This window comes from Cherax quadricarinatus, unplaced genomic scaffold (genome assembly GCF_038502225.1).
Source record: "Cherax quadricarinatus isolate ZL_2023a unplaced genomic scaffold, ASM3850222v1 Contig4662, whole genome shotgun sequence".
Taxonomy (NCBI): Eukaryota; Metazoa; Arthropoda; class Malacostraca; order Decapoda; family Parastacidae; genus Cherax; species Cherax quadricarinatus.
This window is the reverse complement of record NW_027199688.1, coordinates 14,516-22,782: the sequence shown is the minus strand read 5'-3', so window position 1 is coordinate 22,782 and position 8,267 is coordinate 14,516. Positions and strand designations below refer to the sequence as shown.

Sequence of the window (8,267 nt, the reverse complement as noted above, 5' to 3'; positions counted from 1 at the left end):
ACCCGGGCCCTCCGTGTGTGAAGCGGGAGCTTTAGCCACCAGGCCACCGGGCCACCTGAGGAGGATTCAATTATGTTTCTTTCCATGAGGCACTGAGAACTGTGAAAGTACTTGAGCTAAAGATTTCCAACCCCCGTTTCTTGTCTTGCATAGTTAAGATCGCCGTCTGCGATTATATATATATATATATATATATATATATATATATATATATATATATATATATATATATATATATATATATATATATATATATATATATACATATATATATATAATCATGCTTAATAGCCCAAACTTGCCGAATAGGCTGAACTCCCCTAAAAATTTAAATTTTCCTAAAACGTCTTTTACAGAATTTTAAATTTTTATTCATGTTTCACAGCACAGCTCCTGATGACATACGCGAAAGCGAAAGATCTTGATATAAAAATGTCTTGTTAGAACTCCACTTTCTTGGTCCACAGAATGGAGTGTGCAGGAGGGGAGTGGAGCGGGAGAGAGTGCCAGCCTCCATGGACCATGGAACTGTTCTGGCTCTACCTGGTACTGTTGATGCTGGGACAACTGTGTAGTACAACTGTTGAGTCCATGACTGATGCTGTCTGTTGTGATACCATAGGTAATAATTATATTACTTCTACCACTACTATTACAACATTACTGCTAATACCACCACCACTACTAGTACTACCACCACTATTACTACTACTACTACCACTGTTGCTACTACTACCACTGTTGCTACTACTACTACTACTACCACCACTACTACTAACACTACCAACATCTACCAACAGGGGAGACTGGTAGCTATGGTCGACAGAGAGAGTGGGAGAAAAATGAGCTATGGTCTTGCTGGGATAGTTACTGGGGTGGTGGTAGACTACTACTACTACTATTACTACTACTACTACCACTACTGCTAACACTACCACCATCCTCCAACAGGAGACACTGGTAGTTATGGTCAACAGAGAGTGTGGGGAACCATGAGCTATGGTCTGGCTGGGGTAGTTAGTGGAGTGCTGGTAGACTGGATGTCTGGTACCTCCAGGACCAAGAACTACAGCCCAGCCTTCATCATCACCATAGTCTGTGGTTTACTGGATCTACTACTGTCTACGATCTACCTCACGGTAATAGAAATTGTTATAATAGTAATTAACCTGCTAATACTAATAAAGACTTGAATGATATACGGATAATAATAATAATAATAATAATAATAATAATAATAATAATAATAGGTAGGTAAGTTTGGGGTGCCAGGTGTAAATGATAATGGGAGCCCTTTGAACTTTGTATAGAAAGGGGTTTAGTTATAGGTAATACATATTTTAAGAAAAAGAGGATAAATAAGTATACAAGATATGATGTAGGGCGAAATGACAGTAGTTTGTTGGATTATGTATTAGTAGATAAAAGACTTGAGTAGACTTCAGGATGTACATGTTTATAGAGGGGCCACAGATATATCAGATCACTTTCTAGTTGTAGCTACACTGAGAGTAAAAGGTAGATGGGATACAAGGAGAATAGAAGCATCAGGGAAGAGAGAGGTGAAGGTTTATGAACTAAAAGAGGAGGCAGTTAGGGTAAGATATAAACAGCTATTGGAGGATAGATGGGCTAATGAGAGCATAGGCAATGGGATCGAAGAGGTATGGGGCAGGTTTAAAAATGTAGTCTTAGAGTGTTCAGCAGAAGTTTGTGGTTACAGGAAAGTGGGTGCGGGAGGGAAGAGGAGCGATTGGTGGAATGATGATGTGAAGAGAGTAGTAAGGGAGAAAAAGTTAGCATATGAGAAGTTTTTACAAAGTAGAAGTGATGCAAGGAGGGAAGAGTATATGGAGAAAAAGAGAGAGGTTAAGAGAGTGGTGAAGCAATGTAAAAAGAGAGCAAATGAGAGAGTGGGTGAGATGTTATCAACAAATTTTGTTGAAAATAAGAAAAAGTTTTGGAGTGAGATTAACAAGTTAAGAAAGCCTAGAGAACAAATGGATTTGTCAGTTAAAAATAGGAGAGGAGAGTTATTAAATGGAGAGTTAGAGGTATTGGGAAGATGGAGGGAATATTTTGAGGAATTGTTAAATGTTGATGAAGATAGGGAAGCTGTGATTTCGTGTATAGGGCAAGGAGGAACAACATCTTGTAGGAGTGAGGAAGAGCCAGTTGTGAGTGTGGGGGAAGTTCGTGAGGCAGTAGGTAAAATGAAAGGGGGTAAGGCAGCCGGGATTGATGGGATAAAGATAGAAATGTTAAAAGCAGGTGGGGATATAGTTTTGGAGTGGTTGTTGCAATTATTTAATAAATGTATGGAAGAGGGTAAGGTACCTAGGGAATGGCAGAGAGCATGCATAGTTCCTTTGTATAAAGGCAAAGGGGATAAAAGAGAGTGCAAAAATTATAGGGGGATTAGTCTGTTGAGTATACCTGGCAAAGTGTATGGTAGAGTTATTATTGAAAGAATTAAGAGTAAGACGGAGAATAGGATAGCAGATGAACAAGGAGGCTTTAGGAAAGGTAGGGGGTGTGTGGACCAGGTGTTTACAGTGAAACATATAAGTGAACAGTATTTAGATAAGGCTAAAGAGGTCTTTGTGGCATTTATGGATTTGGAAAAGGCGTATGACAGGGTGGATAGGGGGGCAATGTGGCAGATGTTGCAGGTGTATGGTGTAGGAGGTAGGTTACTGAAAGCAGTGAAGAGTTTTTACGAGGATAGTGAGGCTCAAGTTAGAGTATGTAGGAAAGAGGGAAATTATTTCCCAGTAAAAGTAGGCCTTAGACAAGGATGTGTGATGTCACCGTGGTTGTTTAATATATTTATAGATGGGGTTGTAAGAGAAGTAAATGCGAGGGTCTTGGCAAGAGGCGTGGAGTTAAAAGATAAAGAATCACACATAAAGTGGGAGTTGTCACAGTTGCTCTTTGCTGATGACACTGTGCTCTTGGGAGATTCTGAAGAGAAGTTGCAGAGATTGGTGGATGAATTTGGTAGGGTGTGCAAAAGAAGAAAATTGAAAGTGAATACCGGAAAGAGTAAGGTTATGAGGATAACAAAAAGACTAGGTGATGGAAGATTGGATATCAGATTGGAGGGAGAGAGTATGGAGGAGGTGAATGTATTCAGATATTTGGGAGTGGACGTGTCAGCGGATGGGTCTATGAAAGATGTGGTGAATCATAGAATTGATGAGGGGAAAAGGGTGAGTGGTGCACTTAGGAGTCTGTAGAGACAAAGAACTTTGTCCTTGGAGGCAAAGAGGGGAATGTATGAGAGTATAGTTTTACCAACGCTCTTATATGGGTTGCAGCGAGAAGGCTGGAGGCAGTGGAGATGTCATGTCTGAGAGCAATGTGTGGTGTGAATATAATGCATAGAATTCGTAGTTTGGAAGTTAGGAGGAGGTGCGGGATTACCAAAACTGTTGTCCAGAGGGCTGAGGAAGGGTTGTTGAGGTGGTTCGGACATGTGGAGAGAATGGAGCGAAACAGAATAACTTCAAGAGTGTATCAGTCTGTAGTGGAAGGAAGGCGGGGTAGGGATCGGCCTAGGAAAGGTTGGAGGGAGGGGGTAAAGGAAGTTTTGTGTGCGAGGGGCTTGGACTTCCAGCAGGCATGCGTGAGCGTGTTTGATAGGAGTGAATGGAGACAAATGGTTTTTAATACTTGACGTGCTGTTGGAGTGTGAGCAAAGTAACATTTATGAAGGGATTCAGGGAAACCGGCAGGCCGGACTTGAGTCCTGGAGATGGGAAGTACAGTGCCTGCACTCTGAAGGAGGGGTGTTAATGTTGCAGTTTAAAAACTGTAGTGTAAAGCACCCTTCTGGCAAGACAGTGATGGAGTGAATGATGGTGAAAGTTTTTCTTTTTCGGGCCACCCTGCCTTGGTGGGAATCGGCCAGTGTGATAATATAAATAAATAAAAATAATAATAATAATCATATAAATGAATATTGTAATTACGACAGTAATAATAATAGTAAGAGAATTGTTATATATAACAATTTTACACTTACTAAACCATTGTTCCACAGTTGCTGGAACCATTGTTCCATAGTTACTGAACCATTGTTCCACGCTTAATGAACCAATGATCCACAGTTACTGAACCATTGTTCCACGCTTAATGAACCAATGATCCACAGTTACTGAACCATTGTTCCACGCTTACTGAGCCATTGTTCCATGCTTAATGAGTATTGTTCCACGCTTAATGAACCATTGCTCCACAGCTACTGAGCCATTGTTTCAAGTTACTGAACCATTGTTCCACAGTTACTGAATCATTGTTCCATGCAACTATTGTTCCACAGGTATTGAATCATTATCCATTGTTCTACGCTTGCTAATCCATTGTTCTGCAGATAATGATGTATTGTTCCATTGTTCCAAGCTTACTGAACCATTGTTCCACAGTTACTGAACCATTTTTCCATTGTTTCACAGTTACTGAATCATTGTTCCACATTATTGAACCATTGTTTCATTGTTCAGCGCTTACTGAACCATTGTTCCATTGTTTCACGCTTACTGAACCATTGTTCCAAGCTTACCGAGCAATTTTCCATTGTTTCACGCTTACTGGACCATTGTTCCACAGTTAATAAAACTATTGTTCCACAGTTACTCAACTATTGTTCAACTGTTTCTGAATTATTGTTCTACAGGTACCGAACCATTGTTCCATGATTACTGAACCATTGTTTCGTTGTTCCACAGTGTTCCTTGTTTACTAAACCATTGTTCTACACTTACTGAACAATTGTTCTACAGTGTTCCACACTTATTAAAGCACTGTTCAATTGTTCCTTAATTACTAAACCATTGTACGATTGTTCCAGAGTTACTGTGGAATTCCACATTTACTGTACCAATGCTCTGCACTTTCTGAACTACTGTTCCATTGTTCCACAATGAACAAGTGTTCCACACTTACCAAAACATATTTCCATTGTTCCACAGTTAGTAAACCATTGTTCCATTCTTCCACACTTACTGAACCATTGTTTCACAGTGTTCCATACTAAACATTTGTTCCACACTTGCTGAACCATTGTTCCCCAGTCACTGCCTTTGTTTCATAGTATTCCACTGATCCATTGGTACATTGTTCCACACTTAGTGAAACTTTTCTCCATACTGAACCACTGTTCAACGCCTTCTGAAGCATTGTTTCCTGTTACTTAACCATTGTTCCACGCTTAATGAACCATTGTTCCACACTGAACCATTATTCTTTTGCACAGTTACTGAACCATTGTTCCACATTTACTGCATTCATTGTTCCATGATTACCGAACTATTATTCCACGATTACTGAACCATTGGTCCATACTTACTGAACCATTGTTCCACAGTTACTGAACCATTCTTTCACAATCACTAAATTGTTCCACAGTTACTGAACCATTGTTCCTCAGTTACAGAATTATTGTTCCACAGTTACTGAACCATTGTTCTACAGTTACTGAACCATTGTTCCACAGTTACTGAACCATTGTTCCACAGTTACTGAGCTATTGTTCCACAGTTACTGAACCATTGTTCTTGAATTACAGAACCATTGTTCCACAGTTGCTGAACCATTGTTCCACAGTTACTGAACCATTGTCCCACACTGAATCATTGTTCCTCAGTTACTGAACTATTGTTCCACTGTTACTGAACCATTGTCCCACACTGAATCATTGTTCCACAGTTACTGAATCATTGTTACACAGTTACTGAACCAATGTTCCTGAATTACAGAACCATTGTTCCACAGTTGTTGAACCATTGTTCTACAGTTACTGAGTCATTGTTCCACAGTTACTGAAAAATTGTTCCACAGTTACCGTACCATTGTTCCACAGTTGCTGTACCATTGTTCCTAAGTTACTGAACCATTGCTCTGCAGTTACTGAACCAATGTTCCATATTTATTGAACTATTGTTTCCTGCTTACTGAGCCATTGTTCCATATTTACTGAGACTTTGTTGTACAGTTACTGAACCGTTGTTCCATCCTTATTCAACCATTGTTCCACAGTTACTGAACCATTGTTTCTTTGTTCCACTGTATTCCACATTTTCTGAACCATTGTTTCACAGTTACTGAACAATTGTTCTAGTGTTCCACAGTGTCCCACACTTACTAAACCATTATACCATTTTTTCTATAGTAACTGTACCATTGTTCCACACTTACTGAACCATTGTTACATTGTTCAGCAGTTACTGAACGATTATTCCACACTTACTGAAACGTTGCAAAGTTAGTGAACCATTGTTCCACACTTGCTGAACCATTGTTACATTGTTAAACAGTTACCGTTCTATTGTACCATTGTTCGAAAGCTACTGAATAGTTGTACCAATGTTTCACAGTTACTGTACTGTTGTACCATTGTTCCACTGTTACTGAATCATTGTACCATTGTTCCATAGTTACTGTACCATTGTTAAACAGTTACTGTATTATTGATTCAGTTATTGTACCATTGTTTCACGGTTACTGTACCATCGTTCAACAATTACTGTACCATTGTTCCACAGTTACTGAACCATTGTACCATTGTTCCACAGTTAATCATTGTACCATTGTTTCACAGTTACTGTATCATTGTTCCACATTTATTGTACCATTGTTCCACAGTTGCTGTACCATTGTTCAACAGTTACTGTATCATTGTTCCACAGTTACTCTACCAATTATTGTATCAATGTTCCACAGTCACTGTATCATTGTTCCACAGTTACTGTACCACTGTTAGATTCAACATTTTTTGTTCCATCGTTCAACAGTTACTTTACCATTGTTCCATAGTTATTGTACCATTGTTCCAAGTTACTGACCATTGTAGTATTCTAGTTACTGTATCATTGTACCAATGTTCAAGAGTTTACCATTGTTCCAGTTACTGAACCATTGTTCCATTGTTCCACAGGTACCCAGGCTGAGTGATGGAACGAAGTTGTGGAGAGGACTGAAACCTCTGCTGAAAGACTACCACTTCCTAGTATTTCTAGGCCTATCTAGCCTGCTAGGCCTATATGACGGCCTAGACACTGGCTATGTCTTTGTGTACGTACTTGTAGTAGTGGTGGTAGTTGTGGTAGTAGTAGTAGTAGTAGTTGATAATGATAGTGGTGGTGGTTGTAGTGGTAGTGGTGATAGTTGTGGTAGTAGTAGTGGTGGTGGTGCATGTAGTAGGGGTGGTTGATGCTAGTAGTTTGGTAGTAGTGGTAGTAGTAGTAGTAGTGATGGTGGGAGTAATAGTAGCGGTTGTAATGACAAGTTTTAGTGGTAGTAGTGCAAGTAGTGTTGGTACTTGTGGTTGTAGTAGTAGTCGTGGTAGTGGTGGCGGTAGTGGAAGTAGTGTTGGTAGTATCGGTGGTAGTAGTCGTGGTAATAAGGGTAATAGTGGTAGTAGTAGTGGTGGTGGTAGTAGTAGAAATAGGAATGGTGGTACTGTTGATAACATTTGTGGTAATGATGATGGTAGTAGTGGTGGTACTGGTAGTGGTGGTAGTATTGGTAGTAGTGGTGGTACTGGTAGTGGTGGTAGTATTGGTAGTAGTGGTAGTTTTTGTAGTGGAATCAGTAGTGGTAGTAGAGGTGGTAAAAGTAGTGATAGTAGTCAGGTAGTAGTGGCGGTAGTAGTGGTTGTCGTGGTGGTGGTTGTGGAAGTAGTGGTAGTAGTGGAAGTTATGGTAGTACTGGCGGTACTAGGTGTGGTAGTAGTAGTGGTGGTGGTTGTGGTAGTATTGATGATGGTAGTGGCAGTGATTGCCGTAGTAGTAGTTATAGTGTTGGTTGTGGTCGTAGTGGTGATAATAGTGGTGATAGTAGTGTTTGTGGTAGTGATAGTTGTAGTGATAGTGGTGTTGGTAGTGGCATTTGTGGTGGTGGTATTGGTAATAATTATGATAGTAGTGGTATTGATGGTAGTAGTGGTGGAAGTAGTGGTATTGGTGGTATTAGTGGTGACAGTGGTGGTGACTGTAGGAGTAATGATGGTGGTAGTGGTAGTACCGGTGGTAGTACCGGTAGTAGTTGTGGTAGTGGTGGTGGTAGTGGAAATAGTGGTGGTAGTAGTTGTGGTAGTAGTAGTAGTAGTAGTAGTAGTAGTAGTGATAGTTGTCTTAGTAGTAATAAAGGTTGTTGTAGTAATGGTAGTAGTGGTGGTAGTAGTGTTAATAGCTGTGGTAATTGTGATAGTAGTAGTAGTGGTGCTGGTAGTGGTAGCACTGGGGGTGGGGTATCAGAGCTATCAG

At 40.1% G+C, this 8,267-nt stretch overlaps 1 long non-coding RNA gene across 1 annotated transcript; it reads left to right on the top strand.

Moving 5' to 3' along the window:
• The first annotated feature begins 471 nt into the window (after nt 1-471).
• On the top strand, nt 472-7,069 carry LOC138852168 (uncharacterized). The gene is made up of 3 exons (XR_011391590.1): nt 472-622; nt 952-1,139; nt 6,938-7,069. It is a non-coding gene; the product is annotated as an uncharacterized lncRNA (long non-coding RNA).
• The last annotated feature ends 1,198 nt before the right edge of the window (nt 7,070-8,267 follow it).